This window comes from Amphibalanus amphitrite, unplaced genomic scaffold (assembly GCF_019059575.1).
Source record: "Amphibalanus amphitrite isolate SeventyFive unplaced genomic scaffold, NRLGWU_Aamphi_draft 000110F_arrow, whole genome shotgun sequence".
NCBI classification, from domain to species: Eukaryota; Metazoa; Arthropoda; class Thecostraca; order Balanomorpha; family Balanidae; genus Amphibalanus; species Amphibalanus amphitrite.
This window is the reverse complement of record NW_024881605.1, coordinates 702,247-725,948: the sequence shown is the minus strand read 5'-3', so window position 1 is coordinate 725,948 and position 23,702 is coordinate 702,247. Positions and strand designations below refer to the sequence as shown.

The 23,702-nt window shown below is 48.4% G+C and overlaps 1 pseudogene; it reads left to right on the top strand.

Annotated features, from left to right (window-relative positions):
* The first annotated feature begins 10,931 nt into the window (after positions 1-10,931).
* LOC122380973 lies at positions 10,932-11,049 on the top strand (annotated as a pseudogene).
* The last annotated feature ends 12,653 nt before the right edge of the window (positions 11,050-23,702 follow it).

Here is a 23,702-nt window from a genome sequence, read left to right as displayed (position 1 = left end):
CCCGTGGGTGGTCTGGTGCGGTGGTGCCTGACCCGCCCCGCCAGTCCGGTCGACGAGCCTCGGTGGAGCGCCAGCCGTCATCTGTGGCGCGCCAAATGGTGGTTGGTAGCTCCTGTCGGCTCCAACTCCTCCTGGGACTGGGACCCATTGGCTACCGGTCTGCAGTGCCGCCACGTGGTGGCCCGACCCGTACTGCCCGGCGGCGGGCCCTGGTCCCGGCGGTCCCCAGCCCGCCGGGTCGTGGGGCCACCAGGCGCTGCCAGCCGTCTGGTGTAGAGCAGCTGCCGGTGGGGCCCAGCTGCTCGGTGCCCTGTTGTTACCGGCCACAGGCGGTCCGTGTGAGTGCGCCGGCGCCGCGCTTCCCGCCTGGACGCCGTCGAGCTCAGCGCGTAGACGTGCGTCGATGCGAGCTTGCTCGTCGCTGGCCCCGCTGAGAGGTCGAATGTCTGTGTGAACAAAAAGCACAATCGTCAGCGAACCGTCGTCTCGTGTCCCTGGGACTTGCCACTTGCCCTACACCGCTCGGCGGGTCGATTTTGCCAATTAACACCTCGCGACGGCCAGTAGCGCCGCCGTCACAGTGTGCCGCTGTCCCCGCACGTAGCCCTCGTAGGCTCCGCTACGCCAGCGTCCGAGCCGCTGCAGCACGTCGTCCCCGACGCCCGCTGCCGCCGCGGTGGTAACCAGGCCTATGCGCAGTGAGTGCGATGAGAAACCAGGTCCCAGGGCTTGTCGAAGCAGACTGTTAAGCCGCCGCCGTGTGAGTGGCGCCCCCGACTCCAGCCGGAACAGAGCAGAGCTAGCCGACCTTGTCCCGTCATGAGCCTGACAAAAATACCACAAGGCTCTCACCGGACAAGTAGATGTGTCGGTGGCCGGCAAGTCGATGTACACCGCGGGACCATGCTGCCGGTTCTTCTGAATACCGACACGGATACGGCACCCGGTCGCGGTAAACAGCACGTCCTCCCGGCGCGCACCACGCCCCAGGCCGGTGACCAGGTATTCACTGCTGCGCAGGCCACCATAAAACCCCAGCGTGCACGCCGCCCACACGCATCGCTGGTCCCATGGAGACGCCAGTGTCGCCGCCAGCCGTATTTTCAACCGGCGTAAACGTTGTACGGTGAGCGCATGACGCGCACGCACGGCCGGCTGTGCGCCTCGCGGCTCAAAGCCCCTTAATGCCGCTGTGACGTAAGGCGGCAGGGCATCGGCTATCGGCCAGCCAGATTGAAGGTGCAGGCGTCGGACCGCTGCGAGATACTGTCGCGCGCTGGCCAACGATAAACCCATCAGTCGCATATGTCCCACAAAAAACGTGAGTGTGGCTTCCGTCGCCGGCACGACACTCAAGCCGTACCGCTCACAAAACTCAATGAAACACGCCTGCCCCGTCCGGTACGCCCTGCGTGTGCCCGGTGCAATGCTGTTGCGCAGCAGGGCCTGCGTGACGTTAACCCGCGCCCGGCTGGGGGTCCTGGATTTCCACGCCCTGCTGGGGGGGTGTTTGAACCCCCCCCCTTCTAACTCGGCTCCTGGGCCACGTAGCGATACGCGGAAGGCGGCGTTCGAAAGAGCGTCAAAAATAATGACGAAATCACTTCGGTCAATTTTTTGGTCAGGTCAAAGGTCAGGTCACCAGAGGTCATTGAAGGCAAAATTTCGCCGATTTCCAGGTCGAATGTCGACAATTTCCAAGAAGCCAACGCATAACTCGGGAACCAATAGAGCTACAGCGCCGCGGAAAAGCGCATTCGATAGCCCTATTAACGCCCTTTCTGAGTGATTTTCTCAGATTTGACCTAACGTCAACGGTTTTGCCTGCAGGGGGCAAAAACTGCAAAAATAGCCGATTTTTTCGGAAACAGTTTTTCTGCAATGACTTTTGACCCAAGCATTGTACGAGCTTACTTTTACCGGCATCGTGTTCCTCTCGTCAAGACGCATCGAATGAACTATAACTTGACCTTGAAAGGTCAACTTGAAAATTTGACCTCAGGTCAAGGTCATGACCTGACCGGAAAGGGTCATGTTGCATATCAGTCGATCCGTATCGTCGAGCTGAACACATCTAAGGTGTTTTCATCGCTCTAGCATGCCTCTATCAAAAGTTATTTGCGAAAAACTGTTAGATACCATTCGTGACCTAAGATGACCTCAGGGCATAAACAGGGGTCACAGACACCATTTTCATGTTCAGTGTGTCTAAACCACTTGTAATTCAGTGTTTGGGAGTGTTTATAATGTCTTTCGTCCAAAAGAGACGCATTTCAATTTTCTCCCATTGACTTATAATGGGGAGGTCGCAAAATTGACCTGACCTTAGGTCCTCGATATCAAAATTGTGAGGTATACATTTTGTACATGCTATTGCTCTTAGCAATCGCTGAAATTTTCAAAGCGATCGGTCACTCGGTGTAGCTATGACAGACATTGAAACTTTTTATGAGGTGAGGTCACTTCAAGTGACCTGGTGACCTGACCTTGAATGACCTTGGTCTGAAATTTTCACAACATGTGTAGAATTGATGCATGATAAGGTGTACCAAAAACGGCGGCGCGGAGCGCCGCCGTTTTTGAGATATTCGCGAAAAACCACAAGGGGGGTGTTCAAACACCCCCCCAGCAGGGCGCGGGTTAAGTAACTGGTAGTCGCCTTCGCACGGGTGTCCACCGCCACGCGGAAAACCCGGACATTCACTGCCCATGCTGGACCAATGTCACTGTCACCCAGCGAGCACTGTCACCGCTAGCCGCACACTGCCCTGATTTCACATGCGCCCGGCGCCCCGCCCTCCGCACCCCTCCCCATCTCGCCCTGCCCCCCCTCCCCCTTCTCCCGGTATCCGACCTCTGCGTGCGTGTCTCCCCACCCTCCCCTCCCCGGCAACGGCCGTCCTCGTGTAACCGAACCCGGGTATTGGTGGCCAGAGTGCCCACTCGGCGCCTGTGTAAACACTCCCCCGGTCTAATTCCCGGCGCCCCGGGCCGCACAGCTGTGCGCCACCTCCCCAACACAGCCGGCCGCCTGCTAGCGAGTGGGACGCGGTGCCGCTGCCGCTCCGCTGATCGTTACCTGCGACAGCCCCGTGACATGCCCTTATTGGACTGCTGAGCGAGTTTACATCACACCACCACTCCGACCCAACTCACCCAAGGTACGATGCTGGTGGGTAACTTTTAACAGAGCCAGGCGCCCTTCCTTCTCAGCCTGAGCGCAGCAGCATACCAGGCAAGCTCTGGATACGAGTCCCTCGGCCACACGGCTACCGGGTAACAGAACCAGGCGCCCTTCCTCTCAGCCTGAGCGCAGCAGCCCGAAACTAACTCAACCAAGGTACGATGCTGGTGGGTACCGTTTAACAGAGCCTGACGCCCTTCCTTCTCAGCCTAAGCGCAGCAGCATACCAGGCCAGCTCTGGATACGATTCCCTCGGCCACACATGTACATACATGCTGTTGCTATCGGGTAACAGGGCCAGGCGCCCTTCCTTCTCAGCCTGAGCGCAGCAGCATACCAGGCAAGTCCCGGATACGAGTCCCTCGGCCACACGGCTACCGGGTAAGAGCCAAGCGCCCTTCCTTCTCAGCCTGAGCGCAGCAGCATACCAGGCAAGCTCCGGTTAGAGTCCCTCGACCACACCCGGACATGCTGTTGCTAACGGGTAACGGATCTAGCACTCTTCCCTCTCAGCCTGAGCGCAGCAGCATACCAGGCAAGCTGTGAATATTTCTTTGTCCATACACGGAAGTCTCGGCTCGGCCCGAGCGCCCGCACACATGCACCACGCCGGTTACTAACCTCGCCCCCGCTCTCTCTCTCTCTCTCTCTCTCTCTCTCTCTCTCTCTCTCTCTCTCTCTCTCTCTCTCTCTCTCTCTCTCTCTCTCTCTCTCTCTCTCTCTCTCCCATTCCCTCTCTATCTCCATCGAAACCAGGCCTCTCGTGTGCCTCCGCACTGCCCCGTACCTTGGCTCCGCCGCGTCGACAACAGGCCGACATACACGCACATCATACGGAGGGAAACCACTGTCGACGTCAGTCGCACCCACCTGTCATGTCGCTGCAGTCGGTGATGCGGCAAACCTCAGCGTGCACGCAGCTACACGCTTGTAGTAAGGCGCCCGCTAGTGCTATAAGGTCACGGCCACACCTCAGGTATCGGGCGCTGTCACCAACCCACCATCACTGTCATCATAGATAGTTATCAGCACGAACACCAAATGATGACCATTTTCACTCTACGTCCGTCACCATGGCCGTCGCTGCTCACACTGGTCAGCCCCCTCCCGTCACCGTCTCCCGCGCCCGTCCCTCGTAAACTTCGTTCACTCGCTATCCCTACGCACACACCGCCCTCCCCTCTTCCCGCCCCCTCCCATCCCCACTGCGCCCAAACTGACCGTGTCCCCCCTCACACCTGCATACAGTGCCACTTATCTCCGTCTCACGTGTCGCCCTGTAGCTATCTCGTGCCGCGCCACTAATCCCACATTAGATGCTGGCGAGTCGATTGGTGCCATTTTTAGCGCTCTAGCTCTACTGGGTGGGCCACAATCTGCTGTGCAAATTTGGGCCACGTGACCTTTGCTGACCTCTGTAGGTCAAACGGCTAGGAGTGCCACCGAATGACTTGGACTGTGGATTGGACATGTCATGGCCTACATTTTGTGCGAGTTTCAGCTTGATCAGAGGTGTCCCGAATCTGGGCTGAATCCGGGCTGCGACGTATTGAGTGTCGTTTATTTGCACATTTTGACCTGCCGAGGTCAAACGGGGTCACATATCGAAAAGCGGTTTTTAAGGAAAGTTACTACGGCTTATGGGCTACCCGATGATGTACTTTGATTTGGAATTCGGTCAATCCATCTACTCGAAAACTGCTGTGCAAGTGTATTTTCGACATAGCTCACAAATGACCTTAGGTCATCGCATGACCTTGAGAGGTCAAGTGAGTGTTGGGAAAGTAAGATTAGATGCTGACGAGTCGATTGGTGCCATTTTTAGCGCTCTAGCTCTACTGGGTGGGCCACAATCTGCTGTGCAAATTTGGGCCACGTGACCTTTGCTGACCTCTGTAGGTCAAACGGCTGGGAGTGCCACCGAATGACTTGGACTGTGGATTGGGCATGTCATGGCCTACATTGTGTGCGAGTTTCAGCTTGATCGGAGGTGTCCCAAATCTGGGCTGAATCCGGGCTGAATCTGGGCTGAATATGGGCTGTCTTGACGGACATCACATGACAGAACAGATAACATCGGCTGGTCAAACACATGATACCACACGTATCAGGAGTCTACTGTTATTCTTTGAAAATAAGCCTATCCATGAACACCTTGCCTTGATAAACTGTTTCACAAACCCAATAAGTACCTACTTGTGGTTACGAGTTATGACAAAGGTGCTTGCAGAATCATAACCAAACTACTGTAACAATAAAAATCCGTTTTCTCTTGCTTTTTTCCATCTCAACTCGGAGCTTCAGTTACAATCATCTCTGGAGACTGGAATACCTATTTATCACACATTTCAATCCATCTTCTGATGAAAACAAAAAATAAAATAACCAACACTCACTCACTCCTCTTCTCAATCTTTTAATATCTCAATCCCATCACATTTTCCACCAATCTACTGAGTGTGTCAATATCAAAAAGGAAATATCTTCGTAATTGTGAGTTGTCTCTTCCTGTCGAAAACAAAAATGAATATCAAACGCACATTAATCCATCTTCTGATGAAAACAAAAAATAAAATAACAAACGCTCATTGTCATGCTCACTCTGACTCCTCATCTCAATCTTTTAATATATCAATCTCATCACATTTTCCACCAATCTTCTGAGTGTGTCAATATCAAAAAAGTAATATCTTCGTAATTGTGAGTTGTCTCTTCCTGTCGAAAACAAAAATAAATATCAAACGCACACCTGTCGGCAGCCAGCCAGCCCAAACAATAACAAAGACCGAAGATACCCATGGCAAATACAATTTGATTTAGTAGCCTTGCGATAATTCAGTTTGTATAAAGCGCGCAAGCACTGCCTCATAATTGTCCCTACCAGCCGCTAGACGCACTCATTGGAAGTCAAGATTCTTACAGATAAGGTTGGGACGCCAGTCACGTGATCCTTTTTCTGCTTTTCCTAACCCTACTCACGATTTTCATAAGCCTTGATTTATTCCTTGCACAGAGGCGTTTGTAGTTATTTTATATACAAAAAATAATTTAATGATATTTGAAATTAACAAACATATTTTACTCGTAATCTCAAACAAAAATTGAATTTATTCGCGTTTCATTAATTTAATCAGCTGGCAACCATTACCCATCGTCCTCGATGTAGTCGAACTTGGCGCACCCAGATAGTGTTCGAAATTTGTGACGCTTACTTGTTGCTATGGCGACCGAGCAGTACCTACGATTTTCATTTGTCAACAAGTGCTTGCGGAGCTGCCGCTCACACTTTTGAACACAGTCTTTATGCGTCAGTTTGTTTTACGCGTCATATCTGAAACATGTTTCGTGAGGCTCCAAAACCATTCAAATCATCTACTTCAAAAGAAGTGTTTTGTAGCATTTTCGATATGTTTTTTGGGCTTAATTGCTAGCTCCATTCATCCTTTCTTGCGTGAGGATAGTCATCACTCGGGGACCAGTCGTTGAAAGCAAGGAACAACGACGAGAAGAAGGTCTTGTAAAAAGTCGCAGCGATTGCATTGAGCATTAAATGACGAAAATATTTTTACCCCCCCCCCCCCCCCCACCGCCTAAGGCGATCACGTGCTGTCACCCACCTGTTGGAAGTTAGGTATTTATACAGACACGCGCATCAATAACCATTGCACTTTAAATTCTTTCTTTCTTAGCTTTGTCAGACTATAGGTAATTCAAGGTCACTGACTCGCTGTGAAGCAGTACGATAGCTCCGAGCCAGACGGCATGGGTGTTAAGGGTGCTCGGGTCGGTTCCAACCAGGGTTTCGGAGTCGGAGTCGGAGTCGGAGTCGGAGTCGCCCGGAGTCGTGGCAAGTAGCCAGGAGTCGGAGTCGGAGTCGGTCAAGCTGCCTCGACTCCGACTCCGGAAAATAACTAGGATCTGTGGTATCACTTTTCAGTTTTTTTTTACCAGTTGCCCGCGGTAGAGTTCGCTTCCGGCGATAAAAAAATGCACTCATCTTGTTTTTGTTCTAAATGACAAACATTGGATCTGATAAGTTTCAAGTTATATCATAATTTAGTAGCCAACTATTTTGCATGCCTGTTATAACTTCCACTATCTGAAGTAGTTGACGAGTCAAAGACTAAATGACAACTGTATTTTTATTTTCTTCGTTTATGCTCCGAAAAGTATCAACACATAGGAATGACCGACATGATGGCAATGCTCGTGTTCGTGATACGGCCGCGATCTCGCGCTTCTCGGCGGGTTTCCACGCTGACCGCTGACCTCTTGTGGATTCAGCTGCGTCCACGTGGGAGAAATGGTGACTGCATGAAGGAAACCGGAGAGTATGAGCGTTCTCCCTGTGCACGTAGACCTAGCACGTGGCGTCATATCACGCAAAATTTTGGCGGCCGCCATTGCCATTCGTATCAGAGTCGGAGTCGGAGTCGGAGTCGGAGTCGGAGTCGGAGTCGGAGTCGGAGTCGGTCAGGAGCCCGGAGTCGGAGTCGGAGTCGGAACAGCGCTACCACGACTCCGAAACCCTGGTTCCAACTTCTCGCTGGCATACCGTGTGCCTGGGCCCCGGCCGGCCGGTCGGCTCCCCTGTACCGGGCCGAAGGGAACAAAGAGACGCCGCCGCCGCCGCCGCGGACAGCCGTCGCAGAGGGTCGCCAACTGACCGCGCTAAGCCATGCATCACCCGCTGTCACTCACCGCCGGTCACCGTCAGCTGGGGGGACCGCGTGGGGAGGCCAGTGGCGAGGGGTCGAGGAATTTCTCGTGTTTGGGCGACACGATAAGCGCCGTCATGAGATTACGTGTCACAGCATGGTGGCATTTCATTGAAATATGAACATGTCTCATATGTTTCAATTATAAGTATTCAGCAACTTAGTTGCAATAAGAAATGTGAAACAATATTCGTGGATATAGTATCGCTAGACTAATTTTAAAAAATGAATAAATAGGTACACTAAATATGTGTACACAGAAATGGGACGAAGAAGTTTCTGATTCGTGCGAAGAGTCAGTATAATTGCATGCCGAAGGAGCTACGTGTTTCCGGTCATCTGCTAAATTATTTAGTTTGCAACCGCGGGTATGAGCTAGAAGTGCGTATTATGTGTGTCATATCAATACCTTTTCTCTCAGATCAAGCGCTCACATTGATTTTCTTTCTCCCTGTGCCTGATCAAGCCCTGCAGATACATTTATTTCTTCGCACGCGAAAAAAAAAATCGAGCGGCGCCGGCCGAATCAGATTTGAGATTCTCAGCGACGCCCAGCGTTGCAGTCTCCATGCTGCTTTCAATGTGCGCGGTGATACCGTGCTGCACTGTCGAATTTTGGCCACGAACATGCCGTGTTATAACACGAACCCTGTGTTTTATTTGTGTTAACTCACTGAATGATTGAAAAAAATGGCTCTAGCTTAACCCTCGCCGGCCGAGGGGGGGGGGGGGGGGGCAGGTGCCGCCCCCCCCCCCCCATAGGGTTTTTTTCGCGATAGCTCCGAACACGCTGGCGATAGACAGCTGAAACTTGCCATACCTGACCTTTGGTTCAAGCCGGATCTTTTGACACCAAGCGCATTTTCGGGTCAGGCCTCAGGTCACTGACCTATGACGTCATAAGTGAACCTCTGCACGGTCTTCAGATGTCGCAACTTCGCAACGCCCTCACTGCCAGAGGAGCTTTCACAGGGAAATAATGAAACTTGCAGGATCTAGTATATCCATTACGAGTCTCACAACTTGTATATCTCGGATTCAATGCGGAAAAAATGAAAACTGCTATTCTGGCGCCGGGAACGATCTCCAACTATCTCAAGCACACAGAATCGTGATTTCATGCACTCCTTGCAAGGTTAGATGCGTCACTTTTACAATGCTGACCTTGTGTGACGTCATTTATGACGTCATCTAGGTCATATTAGTTTTTCGTCAATAACTCCCGATCAAATTGAGCTACCGAGTCAAAAAGGCCACCAATGGACTCTGGAAGACCTGCCGAATCGAATGATATGCAACATGACCTCCTTCGACCAACTTCGTGACCTGGGGGCGCTGACCTGACCGTGACCTGAGGTCAACACCCTAAGCTGATTTCACCCAAACAAAAAGCATATTATTCGACGCGCCTGAGCGAGACGAACACGATGCTGCCAAAATCGCGGTTCTGCAGCCATTTTTGGCGAAGTTATTCACTAAAAACTGAATCGTAGGGGAAGCCGGGGGAAGCCCGGCATAGTAAGCTCTTTTTCATTTTTATTACATACCATACGTGCTGTATAAAATGTTGATATCCTGTTAGCTAGCTAAGTTCATTGGCCGTGTTTTCCAAAAAGTTCGGTTTCGTGGAATAAGTATAAGGTTGAGAAAATCGAGTTTTAATAAAGTGTTGATTTTTCTGGGGTAAGCCCGGCATAGGGGTAACGCCGGCCACCTCCCCAGCGCTTTACAACGAGTTGATGAAACCATTATGTGTCTTCCAAATATTAACGGAACGTGAAATATTAAGGTACTGATTAGCTCTGGACATCTTAGAGTTTATGTCACTACTGGTATTTTAGCTAGCGTCTACCACATATACAGTACAGGTCGATGAAAATCGTGATGCAAAATTGACAAAAAATGTGTATTTCAAAATTCCTTAAAATTTATTTTTCTTTTTACCATAATGCATCATATTGCATATCATTCGACTCGGCTGATGAAGAAGAACACAACGACACCATTTTTGAAGCTCTAGCTTCATTGTCTGTCGTGTTATCTGCAAAAACGTAGTTTGACCCTAGTTGACCTTAAGTGACATGACTGGCTTTGTCTATGATAACATGTTTGTTTTTGAAATTTATCTTTGATCGAGGTGTAAACCAAACCTGCTCAGTACCTATTATCTCATGGAAAACAGTGATTTAGTGGCATTGCTCTCGGTTGGGGGTAAGTTTGGCCACTCGCCCGGGGCTACCCCAATGTGCTAATTTTTATTTTAGAACAGCGATATTCGAAAAAATGTCATACTTAAGCCAGCCTGCCTCGTCACCCCTCACTACAAACACTTAAACGGTCCTTACATAACATTCATATAAATATTAGTACTGTATGGTATAGCATTAACAGTGCAACATATCTCACTTTTTAGCTAAAAACCCTTAAAATATCATTTTTTGCGCTATAACTTTAACAATATGCAATTTTTGTTAGCCTTAACTTGTTTGCTGGCGTTACCTTAGCTGCCACGCTGAAAGGACAAACAGTTGAGCATTTTATTGTGAATAATTTAGCCGGAAACGGGGTGGCTGGGCTTCCCCCGCGCCCGGGCTTCCCCCGGCTTCCCCTACCTTGGGGCACTTGACCTGACCTCAGAGGTCACCGGTTGACCTAAGACCTTAAAATCGGTTACCAATCTCTGCGTCTCGTAACAGCGCACACGCTCGTGTAAGTGCCGCTTTTGTCTCGAGATTTAACGGGGGTCATTTCTCAGTTGTGCCGATTTTCAGCTGCCCTTCTCACTCATGTGTTTGGTGTCATCGTCCTTTACATATTGCTTGCGAGCCATTTGCTTGTTGTAGCCTACCTGTACCTACTTGGCAGTGTTTTTGGTGGTCACATAAGCAATGAGACTGAGCAACGCCATCACTCAAGCCATCCGCTTGGCCAAAGGCAATGACTGTGGTGTTTGAGGCTTGTCAGTGCCAGAGTTGTGACGTCATCTTTTATGTTACAGATAAAGGAGTTGAAGATGGTCGATTCTGATCGTCGACGACCATACCATGCTGAAAATACCGGTTCCCGTCCGATCACTAAAGTCAAGCAGCATCGTGCCGGTTAGTACTTGGATGGGTGACCGCCTGAGAACACTGGGTATCGTTGTCATTTTCGCTTCGTTAATGGGGGCCACTGATGGCCATTTATCCCCTCACTGTTAATGCGTTGTTACATGGCCCGTGCTCTGCACACTGCACACGTCTTCTGTTTATTAGGACTCGATAAGCTTCTTTTTCCATACTGGTGCCAGCTTCCTGTCATTCGAAACGGGACTGAAACCTTCGAAAGACGTTCGAACAATTTGTGTCAGGTGACCCAGATCGCGCTATGTCGCCGAATGGCAGTGGTATGTCCTGTCCCTGGAAGTGCCGTTTCTGTCTCGAGATTTGTCGGGGGTCATTTCTTTGTACTGTCCCTTAACCCTCGCCGGACCTATTTGTATTTGTTTTCTACATACGCGTCGGCCGAAGGGGGAGGGGTGGCAGGTACGAACCCCCCCTCGCTGTTTCGCCCCTGGTGGACCTAGCGTGTCGCGGAAAATATGAGCGATTCCACCGTTACGAGACGAAGAGATCGCTACCCGATTTTAACTCGCGCCCCAGTGGCGGTCTCAGCCAACTTCGCCCTAGTGGGGGGGGGGGGCATATGTTACCACCCACCTCTAACTCAAAAACTAAGAGGGCTAAAAAGACGCGGTAAAAAGCAGTCGATAGCTCTCAATGCGTACGTTTGAAAGTATTTTAGTCATTTTTCATCTTAGAGCAATATTGGGGTCACCAGAGGTCATCAAAGGTCAACATTTGCCAATTGCCATTATATTTTTCGGAAAACATGCAGTTATCTCAGGAACTATGGTAGCTAGAAAAACGCATGGAAAAGCAATCGATAGCTTTTGAACTCTTCTTTTGATAAGATTATTATCAAAATTGACCTCAGGTCAACGGTTTAGCCTCCAGAGGGCAAAAACTCCAAAAATAGCTGTTTTTACGAAAAGTGTTTTTCGACAATAACTTTCGATTACACAAAGCCACGACATTTCTATTGCCAGAATCGTATTCCTCTCACCAAGACGCGTTGAATGAACTATAATTTGACCTTGAAAGGTCAACTTGAAAATTTGACCTCAGGTCAAGGTCATGACCTGACCGGAAAAGGTCATGTTGCATATCAGTCGATGCGTCTCAACAAGACAAACACAATGAGACCATCCCCAGCGCTCTATCTCTTTCCAATCGCGAGTTATTGGCAAAAATCGGTTTGTAGCCTCAAATGACCTCGGATGACCTTTCTAGAGGCTATCAGTAAAAATTACACCATGGTCATCACGGGTGGTCCAAATCATTGTGATTCTGAAATATTTGGACTGTTCCTATGCGTACACACGGATCAAGAGGCATTTTCATTTTTCTCCATTGACTTGTAATGGAAAGGTCACGCCACTGACCTGACCTTAGGTCACGGATATAAAAAAATCCGAGATATACAAATTGGAGGCGCTTATAACAGCATGCAATTCACCAAGTTTAAAACCTTTCTGACAAACACTGCAGGCTGGACATGATTGCAAACTTTTTTAGGCTTGGTCAGTTAACTTGACCTGGTGACCTGACCTGACATGCCCTGGGGTCAAAAATTTCACACATTGTCCAAAATTGATGTACCAAAAGCTACCCCAAGCGGCGCGGTGCTACGCGCCGCGGTTTTTTATTCACACGCAAAAAACGCGACAGGGTGGTAACATATGCCCCCCCCCCCACTGGGGCGAAAGTTAAGGTCCTTGGTCAACCGGTGACCTCTGAGGTCAGGTCAAGTGCCCCAAGGTACGGTTCCGTTTTTTGTGAATAACTTCGCAAAAAACGGCCGCCGAGCCGCGATTTTGGCAGCATCGTGCTTGCCTCGCTCAGGCGCGTCGAATTATATACTTTTTGTTTGGGTGAGGTCACCTTAGGGTTTTGACCTGATTCTGATTAGGGTGTTGGGTCAGATTCCGATTCAGATTTTATTCAACACAGTCCTCGACATGGTGCAGGATTTTCACTGCGTTTCGTCAACTGTTAAAAGGTAAAGGTAAGTTACACAGACACACAATCACACATCTCAAGTAAAAGAAGTAGGATCACGTGACGTCATCCAAGAGCAGGTAGGCCTTCACATCGGCCTTAAAACCAGCAGCGGAAGGTTCAATGCCAATGACGTTCAGGAGCTCCACGCCTCGGTAACATAGACGACGCCGTCGCGCCTCAGTGCGAATGCGAGGTAGGATTCGCGCGCGTGCACTTGGTTGGCGGGCGGGCCGATCGTTCGGGCAATGCTTTCAGGTAAGCCGCATGCCACAATCTTACCGACGGCGCAGACAGTGTGGAGAGCGATCAACTGTTGTGCAGTCAGCCAGCCAAGCTGCTTTATCGCATCCGATATATGGTCAAATCGACGCCTACCTGTTACTCCTCGGGCGCAAAAATTCAAAATCTTTTGGATCCCATGCATTTGTGTCGCGCAACAAGAACCATACACAGACAAGCAGTAGCGGACAACAGACACCGCAAGAGACTCTTCTATGACCTTCAACGCAGAGCGAGGTACATGTCTCGCATGACTCAGAGCGATGAGTATGCCGGTGCATTTCCGTGTAATGGTGTCGATGTGAGCCTGGTACGTCAAGTGCCGGTCGATGGTAACACCAAGACTTTTGACGGCCCTCGAATCGACGATGGTGTTACAGCAGAAATTTAGTGTAACCGGTGCAGTGGCAGGTTGCGAAGCATCGCAGGAGTGCCGATGACCACCATCTGTGTGTGTGTGTGTGTTTTTTTTTTTTGGCATTCACCTCCATCCGTTGTGACAAAACCATTGATATGCAGAGTAAAGTGCTGCCTCCATCAGAGCAATGACTAGATGGATATCACTTTTTCTACCGTTTGTCAAAAGAGTAGAATCGTCGGCGTAGCAAACTGTTGTTACATTGTCACCGATGTATGAGCTACAAAATGAGCTGTATGAGCTCATTTTGTATGAGCTCATACAGCTGTATTTACAGCTGTATGAGCTGTAAAATCGTTGGAATAAAGGGCGTACAAGATGCATGACAATGCGCCTCCTTGAAAGATGCCAAATTTGATGTCCTGTGTGTTCGACAGTTGTGCGGCGCGGTTAGCTCTAACACGGCGCGGCGCGCCGGCCGGCCGGGCGCCCGGAACCACCGGAGTCTCTCCCGTCTCGGCGCCGGCACTCGGCGCCGGGTCTCGGTCAGCTCAGCGCCCCCACGTCACGAAGTTTGTCGAAGGAGGTCATGACCCACCTCCTTCGATTCGCAAGTCTCCCTGAGTCCATTGGTGGCTTTCCCGAATCGCTGGATCAATTTCATCGGGAGTCATTGACGAACAATTAATATGAGCCTAATGACGTCATAAATGATGTCAGGCAAGGTCAACATTGCAAAAGTGACGCATCGAACCTTGCAACGAGTGCATGAAATCACGATTCTGTGTGGTTTAGATAGTTGGAGCAAGATTACTTTACTACTCAGGTTGGTCCACTAGGGAAAAAAGGCGCCGTAGTTACGTCACGGATTTGGTAGCAATCTGGTAGCAATTTTTGCAGACATCAATGGCGCACGTGTTGTTTGATCGTCGCCAATCCTATTTTACTGCACTATTTTGTTATTTCACTGCAATGTATTGTACATTACATTTGAAAATTAAAATAAAGAAATATTCGTAACCCAGCAAGTCAGTTATTCTTTGAGGCAGCACTCTGTCAGCATTGAGCCTTCAGAATGTGTCATTTGATAGACTTTCCCACATTATCTACTTTTGTGGAAAACTTTCTTAGTCATCAAAAATGTATGCACATATGAATAATTAGAACTTCATTTTCAAAGTTTTATAGAAATAAGATTTCACATTATATTATCATAAGGCTACCTGTCCATTTCGTCCAACCAATTAAATATTTATCCAGCAGAAGGAAGGTACCTCTGAGAAGGTACTGATATCTCTTATCTACACCAATATTTCAGGAAAATGACAGAGACTGAGAAGCTATTAAAGGGACTATCCCACCTTTAACATGGGGTTTGAGTTGAGATAGCCAAGTTTGCGGCGAGGTTCAGAAACCACTATCTATCTAGGTTGCAACCCCCGCGGCCTCTTGGTGTTGAAGAAATTCGTTCCCTTCATTTGAAAATGGGCCTTGCGCAAGGCCCTATCTTCAACATGGAGCGACCGTTAGTGTGACGTCACCTCGTTTAGTCATTCTGATTTAAATGGGTTTGTTCGTTGAAAAATCGCTTAAAACTTGGTCTGAACTTTGTTGTGGTGCCTACAGAGTAAAAAGAATCAGCTTTATGACAGTAATGTGGCCTGGGGAAGTACCTGGGGTACCTGGGGCCTGGGGTAGTACCTGGGAAGTACCTGGGGCCTGGGGTAGGTAATTTTGGGCTGTGACGTCACATATTTGAAAGTTTGTGTTTGGAATATGGGAAGCCTAAGATGTTTAATGAAAAATAAATGCCAGAACCGTGTTCCTGGTCATCCAATCTATAAAGTCGGGCACAATTTAACTGGTTTTAACAACATTTTAGAAGGTGGGATAGTCCCTTTAAAACTTCAGCGTATGAAAGGGATGTTATGACTTATGCACATTGAAAAACATCAGATAATGCTTTTGAACCATCTCATTCACCAGCACACATCAATCCGGCTCCTGGCTTCTGTCAAGGAAACATTCCAAAATAATGCATTATTTTATTTCATTGACCACCTTGCAAAAGACAAACAGCAAACACATCACCACCAAAAACAAAAATAGTCAACAGGTAGGTACCAGCTGATCTAGCCGTGCTGTGTCATGTGCCTTTGAAAAACTTTAGCAGTCAGGGTTGAATAAACACCCCAAACTTAGCCATTCATGCATGAACAAGTGCAAATTCTGGTCGAGCATTTTAATAAAAATGAAACTATCAGCATTGTAGGTTACAATTATAAAAAAAAAACAATTACAAAAAAAAAAAAAAATAACAGCAGAGCTTACTCTACAAGGCAAAACCATTAATTTTATAACTGACATCCAAATTCGCATCTCCGAAGTTTAACCCACCTACCAGCCACCTGCATATTTCTGCGCACATGTGCTGCGCAGTGTGCACAGTCACTACACATTACACAATTATGAGAATTAAAATAGTTTTGAACAATCAAACAAGTCAGGACTGGTATGCAGATTCACAAGTTCTCTCAACATCTTCAACTACCAACAATCAAGAGCACCTTGTGATCTCAGTAACTCCGCAGATCCATCTTGTTTTCCATTTTCAGTTTTCAATTGAAATATAAGTTCCATCTGGGAGACACATGTTGCATCATTATGTTTAAACAATTATTATGCTTGAACTTTTGGTTTTTCATGTGAACTTCACTTCAAAAGTTGATTCAATTTTTAAAGTTGATATAATTTGTATAATGCTACGATCACGGCGCACCAAATCACAGATAACTTGAAAATAACCAAGCAAAAGCCACATTCTTCAGCAAACTATGAGAGCTATCTGATCCATGCTGTGTTGAAATAATTAACAATCGCCAAAATCATTCAAAATATGACAATTAAATTAGTATTAACTTCATAAAACTTTTATTTGTGAGGCAATGCGCAACAGAAATGCGAGGGAATATGGTAGTAATCTGGTAGCGATTATGAAGGATTTCCCCTGTAGCTGATAAAAATCACAAGAAACAATTTTTTTAACGCAGAGGAAATCCTTCATTATGAGTTGCAAGGACCATTTGATTGGCCCATTTTAGTCAAATATAGGCCGAATGTTTCGATTTCAACCCCATTTATCGTAATGAGACGAATCCATTGGCTTAGTGGTACGTCTTTTGAACACATATAGGCCTTGGATTTCTCCTTAGCCTGCCTGAAACACACCATGATTAGCATGCATTGCTATGGGTGAAGGAAAATTCTTACGCCGTGATGACGTCACGGTAAAGGAATTCTGAAGCTCGTGAACGGGGGCTGAGTTGGAGGGTTCCATGACAACTGAACCAGTGAAAACTGAACCAGTGACAACTGAACCAGGACAACTGAACCAGTGACAACTGAACCAGGGACAACTGAACCAGTGACAGCTGAACCAGGGACAACTGAACCAGTGACAGCTGAACCAGGGACAACTGAACCAGGGACAACTGAACCAGGGACAACTGAACCAGGGACAACTGAACCAGTGACAACTGAACCAGTGGACCACTGAACCAGTGGACCACTGAACCAGTGGACAACTGAACCAGTGGACAACTGAACCAGTAGACAACTGAACCAGTGACAACTGAACCAGTATGACAACTGAACCAGTGACAACTGAACCAGTGACAACTGAACCAGTGACAACTGAACCAGTGGACAACTGAACCAGTGGACAACTGAACCAGTGACAACTGAACCACTAACCAGTAGCCCAGCAAGCAATTTTACTCCGGGCACAAGCAGGCTGAAGTGCGGCTTGCCCGAGATTTTTAGTCGGGCTAAAGCCGGCTAGCGCTTGGACTCTAAAGTCGGCTAGCGCTTGGGCTAAAGACTAAAGTCGGCGTATGACACAAAAACGCCGACTAGGTGCCCTGACACTTGCACGACTTTTGGTCACGATTTTGTCGTGGCAAGCCGTGCCATTTTCGTGCACGAACTGGGATGGCTCCCGCACTGTTCACGACTAGTGCACGACCAGTTCACGACGATTTCACGAATAATTCACGAATGCGTGCCCATCAGTGTCCACATTGGCACGGACTGGTACGACGAGTTCACGCATACTTTCCGCATAGTTTGCGCATAGTTTACGCATTTCACGCATTGGCACGACAAGTTTGCGCAATTTGTGCCGACTTGGGCATGCCATATAAAAATGGGACCTCCCATTCACGTGAACTGAAGGCTGTAAGCTCCGTGTCCTGGCAAGACCCATCGTGACCTCCAGTGACACAAATGTCCTGACCGTGCCTAATGTGACCAGTTTGACCTGGGCTGACCTATCGTGACCTTGGCTGACCTCTGCGATCTGGCGTGACCCATCGTGACCTCATGGTGACCTCTGTGACCTAACCTGACACCGTGTGACCTAATTTGACCTCTGTGACCTAACATGAGCCCGTGTGACCTAGTTTGACCTCTTTGACCTGAAATGACCCGTTAAATACATTTTCGGTCATTACTTCCCATCTAGGCGTCCAATAGACTCGGAAAAAAAACACCAAACAATCCCAAATTTCGCGCTGCGAAGCAAGCCGAGATCCACAGATTGGCACGGGCTGGTAGGACGAGTTCACGAATACTTTTCGCATAGTTTGTGCATAGTTTACGCACTTCCCGCACCGTCCCGACGAGTTCACGACGAGTTCACGAACAGTTTGCGCATAGTTCACGATCCGGTTGCGAAATTTTGTCGTGACCAAAACTTTGAACATTTCAAAGTTTTTGCCCCGACATGGCACGAAGTCACGACGAGTTAACGCACACTTCACGTCAGTTCACGACTAGTTTGCGCACGGGCACGATTCGATTCGTGCCAATGCGTGCCTCAAAATCGTGCAAGTGTCAGGGCCCCTTAAAGCCCATGCTCTGCCGGAGGTATATGCCCTCTCGGCGAGCTCAGGACAGCCGTTGTTTAGCCCTGAGCCCTAGTTGTGCGACGTTTGGCGTAAGCCCGATGTTACCCCGAGCAGTGACTTCCATTTATATACCGGAGATTCCTCTGGGCCCAGGAGGGCTGAATTCTGCCAAGCCCACGTTGCGTGCCCTGTCTGCCCCGAGTTAGGCCATCAAAGTGAATATTATTTATACGTTGCTAACTATTAGGGCGTCCCAGGTGGGCGTAACGGTTACCAAACCAGTTCGCGACCACCAGGCTCTGTCAGCCCTGTCAGCCGTCGTACGGCTCTCGGACGTACACTATAATAGATCGGACACGGATCAATTGGCAGCAGTAGCGGCGGAACACCTTCAATTAAGGCGGAGCACTGCCGACTTTTGGTCCCATTCTTTCCATGCAACGCCCATAGGACTAATACCCGCGCCCCGTAGGGGGGGGGGCCGAAACGGCCTCCCCTGTCCTTTTCGGTCGATATCTCCTAAACGGCTGGAGATATCGCCACCAAACTTTCAGGACCCCTCCGGGCATCAATTTTACACATTGTGACAAAAAAAAATTTTAGAGGCTATGATAGGTTGGCCACAAATGACGTCAGAATGATGTCATGTTCTGTCATTTTCGACCGAAAAAAGACCTTCGCGAGAAGACCTGTGAGGCCTACAGCTTTGAAGATACAGAAAAATGATCGAAACATAAAAGGTGTAGAATTGACAGGTCTACAAAACTGCTATCTCGGATTTTCGAAATTTTTGAGTTTTGACCCCCAAAAATCAGAAATGCATTTTTTTATATATTACCCAAAAAATCCAAAAAGTTTTTTGAGTTGCGAAAAAACCGAAATATATGTGATAGTATCTACCGTCTTCTATCTACATACCAAATTTCAGATCGATACCTCGTTTTTTGGCCAAGTTATAGCGAAAAAACTGTTCAAAAATGATGACGTCAAATTTTCAAACTCAATTTTTGGCAATTCTAGACCTCGTAGAGCAAAACAAAGACCACCATTAGACTCCCCGTGACGAGCTGCATCGAATGGATACCCATTTTATGCAAATATATCAACTTTGAAATTTGACCTAATTTGACCTGACCTTGACCTGACCTTCACCAAAACGTGACCTAGGCTGGCCCCAAAGACTGTCTAACCCACATAATCGCATTTGTCATGTAAAATGGACCATAAAACATGTATCACACGACACTTTCATATTGTGACCCCCGGTGACCTGACCTCGCTGTGACCTGACCTGGTATCAGTGACCTCAGATAGCAAAGTATGTGTTTGACGAACAACTTACCATCGATGGTTTTCAATAAATTACCAATTTACTCGATTTCACAACACATTTCTTGAAATGCCTGTGAACGGTGAAAATCTGACCTTTGACCTGACCTGTGACGTCATCGGTTTGACCTAGGTCAATGAAGTTTGGTCACAAGGAAGTTTCCGGGTGGGGCTATCGAACGTCGTTTGAATTTTGAAAATCGGCCGGTAACTTTCCGAGATCTTAGGGGGGGGGGGCGAAACGGCCCCCCTACGGGTGGTAGGGTCCGCCGGTAGCCCTACGGGGCGCGGGTTAAAATGCCAAAATCAAAGGGGGGCACGGTGCCCCGGTGCCCTCCCCGTTCCGCCGCCTATGATTGGCAGACCGGCAGATTGGCACAGACCGTCCGTCCAGTCACGCGCTACCTTATACCTATACATCGCAGTACGACATTAGTTGTCCACTGGTTCAGTTGTCCGCTGGTTCAGTTGTCCACTGGTTCAGTCGTCCACTGGTTCAGTTGCCATACTGGTTCAGTTGTCACTGGTTCAGTTGTCCACTGGTTCAGTTGTCACTGGTTCAGTTGTCACTGGTTCAGTTGTTACACTGGTTCAGTTGTCATACTGGTTCAGTTGTCACTGGTTCAGTTGTCACTGGTTCAGTTGTCACACTGGTTCAGTTGTCATACTGGTTCAGTTGTCACTGGTTCAGTTGTCACTGGTTCAGTTGTCACTGGCTCAGTTGTCACTGGTTCGGTTGTCACTGGTTCAGTTGTCACTGGTTCAGTTGTCTACTGGTTCAGTTGTCCACTGGTTCAGTTGTCCACTGGTTCAGTTGTCCACTGGTTCAGTTGTCCACTGGTTCAGTTGTCACTGGTTCAGTTGTCCCTGGTTCAGTTGTCACTGGTTCAGTTGTCGCTGGTTCAGTTGTCGCTGGTTCAGTTGTCACTGGTTCAGTTGTCGCTGGTTCAGTTGTCACTGGCTCAGTTGTCATTGGTTCAGTTGTCATTGGTTCAGTTGTCTCTGGTTCAGTTTTACTGGTTCAGTTGTCCCTGGTTCAGTTGTCACTGGTTCAGTTGTCTGCCTACCGAGTTGGAGTTCCTTCCCGGCACCAGAATAGCAGTTTTCATTTTTCCCCATCGCCTTATAATTGTGAGGTCACGAAAAAAAACCTGACCTCATATGACTTTAAAGGTAGTGTGCCACCTTCCAATGATTTCCCATTTTATTTTTCCTAGGATAAGAAGCTTCTGTTTTTACCTAATATCGCAAACAAAATCAAAAATGGGCCTAAAATAGTGCTTTTTTCGCCTAAAAGTTAATCGGTTTTTCGATATGTATAACAACTGTAGTGGACTGACCTGCAAACAGGCGTCGGCAACAATCGCGAATGCGGCGCACATGTGACAATAAGATAAGGTCATTATAGAGTTACGACGTACGGGAATGAGTTATCAGCTGTCTAATCGTAGACAACACAATGTCGAATTTAAACTGTAAGCCTGTACTGGTATTGTTTCTTTAATTTGGCTGTCGAACATTAATTTATGGTTTGAAATATTATTATTTTATGAAAAATAATTGACATGAAACAGCCGTCTCTAAAGTTATGACCCCATCTCACCACATGAAAGTGGCAGAAATGATAATGATCAGCTGATGCATTTTTCTTGGCCGAAGTCAGAGCGCGCGGCCCGACGCACCACCACCGCACCACAAAGTATGAGCAAAAGCCACCTGCGGTAGAGCGCGCCCAAAGCCAGGGCCCCGGTAACGTGAGGTAGCCGAGTCGGGGCAGCGTGCGCTGACCCAAGCCGGGGCCGCGGCTTTCGGCGCGGTCTACCGCATCCCCGGGTAGCCCCGGGCTATCACATGACACCGGGAGGACGCGCGGCCCCGGCTTGGGTCAGCGCACGCTGCCCCGACTCGGTTACCTCACGTTACCGGGGCCCTGGCTTTGGGCGCGGTCTACCGCACCACCTAACAGGCGTGTTCGAAACCGCAGGAGATGATGATGAACGGGTTTATCGAAACTTGATTGGATGAGCCTAACGGTAATAGCGATTTCAGTGTGTGCATTTATTGTTCATAGTGGTGTGAAATGTGGTTGGGGTACGACCGACAACCCGTCGTGGCGAATTTCGCACTGGGGTACTCAAAATTTGAAGAATTTAAGACGTTTCCATGAGTTTTGAAGGCATGGATAAGTTCTAAAAATCCGGTTCTCCTTATCTGGGCCATTAACTCCATACGGTCCAGGAAAGCTGGCACACTACCTTTAAGGAAAAATCCGAGTGATACAAGTTGTGAGACTCGTAATGGATACTACATCCTGCAAGTTTCATATCTCTGTGAAAGCTCCTCCGCCAGATAGGATGTTGCGAGGTTGCGACGTTTTAACCCGCGGCCCACTGGAAGGGGGGGCATTCGTAGCCCCCCCCCCCCGTTTGTCTGCAATAACTTCCAAACTGCTTGATGTATTAACGCTAAACGTACAGCACCTTCGGCTGCATCAATTTGACACCTTGTGTCGAAATATAAGCTTCGTAGCTACCATAAGTGGGCCGGAAATAACGTCAGAGTGACGTCATATTCGGCCGATTTCGACTCAAAACATTGAACCACGGATATCGCTCCCGAGAGCTCAGTTAGATCTTATTTCTTTGCATGAAAGGACTTAGAATAGACTGCGCTATCAAACTGCTATCTCGGATTTTACAAAAGTTGAAAATTTTGAAAATTGTTCATATTCCCAGTCTCCGTGAAAAATTTCAACTTCAAAATTTGACCCTTTTTGACCTAAAAGTGACCTGACCTTAGCTAAATTCAACTCAAAATGACCTCGAATGACACAAACGACATCAAATTCGAAATACATATATGGCCTAAATGGACCATAAAACATGTGTCACGTGACCGACGCATGCTATAATATTTCCGTGACCTGTGATGACCTGACCCTGACCTTAAAATCAAAGTACAAGTTTGGTACCGTCAGGGTATCTAAAGCATCTGTTCACGAGTGTGTAAACCAAAAATGAGCTATGATTTGTAAGTCGGCGGTCAGAGCCCAAAATGTGAACAAGCCAAAATCATAATAATTTTTACTTTGACCTAAACTGTGACGTCATCGTTGAACTCGAGGTCAATGAAATTAGGTTTCGTTCGACAGTTTTTCCAGGACTATCAGATGCTGTTTGAATTTTGACGATCGGCCCAGTAGTTTCGGAGTTAGGAGGGGGGCTATGAAGAGCCCCTCCCCCCCAGTAGGGCGCGTTATACGCAGACCCCAGTGGGGCAAGGGATAAGACCATGCAGAGGTTTGCTTATGACGTCATAGGTCGGTGACCTGAAATGACCCGAAAATCGCGGTTGGTATCAAAAGATCCGGCTTGAATCAAAATTCCGGTATAGGTACCAAGCTTCATCTCTGTATCGCCGTGGCATTCGGAGCTATCGCGAAAAAAAACTATGGGGGGCGGTACCCCCCCCCCCCCCGGCCGGCGTGGGTGTAAGTGCCGCTTTTGTCTCGAGATTTGACGGGGGTCATTTCTCAGTTGTGCGAATTTTCAGTTGCCCTTCTCACTCATGTGTTTGGTGTCATCGTCCTTTACATATTGCCTGCGAGCCATTTGCTTGTTGCGAGCCATTTGCGAGCCATTTGCCTATGGGTACTTGGCAGTGTTTTTGGTGGTCACATAAGCAATGAGACTGAGCAGCGCCATCACTCAAGCCATCCGCTTGGCCAGAGGCAATGACTGTGGTGTTTGAGGCTCGTCAGTGCCAGAGTTGTGACGTCATCTTTTATGTTACAGATAAAGGAGTTGAAGATGGACAGCTTTCGTC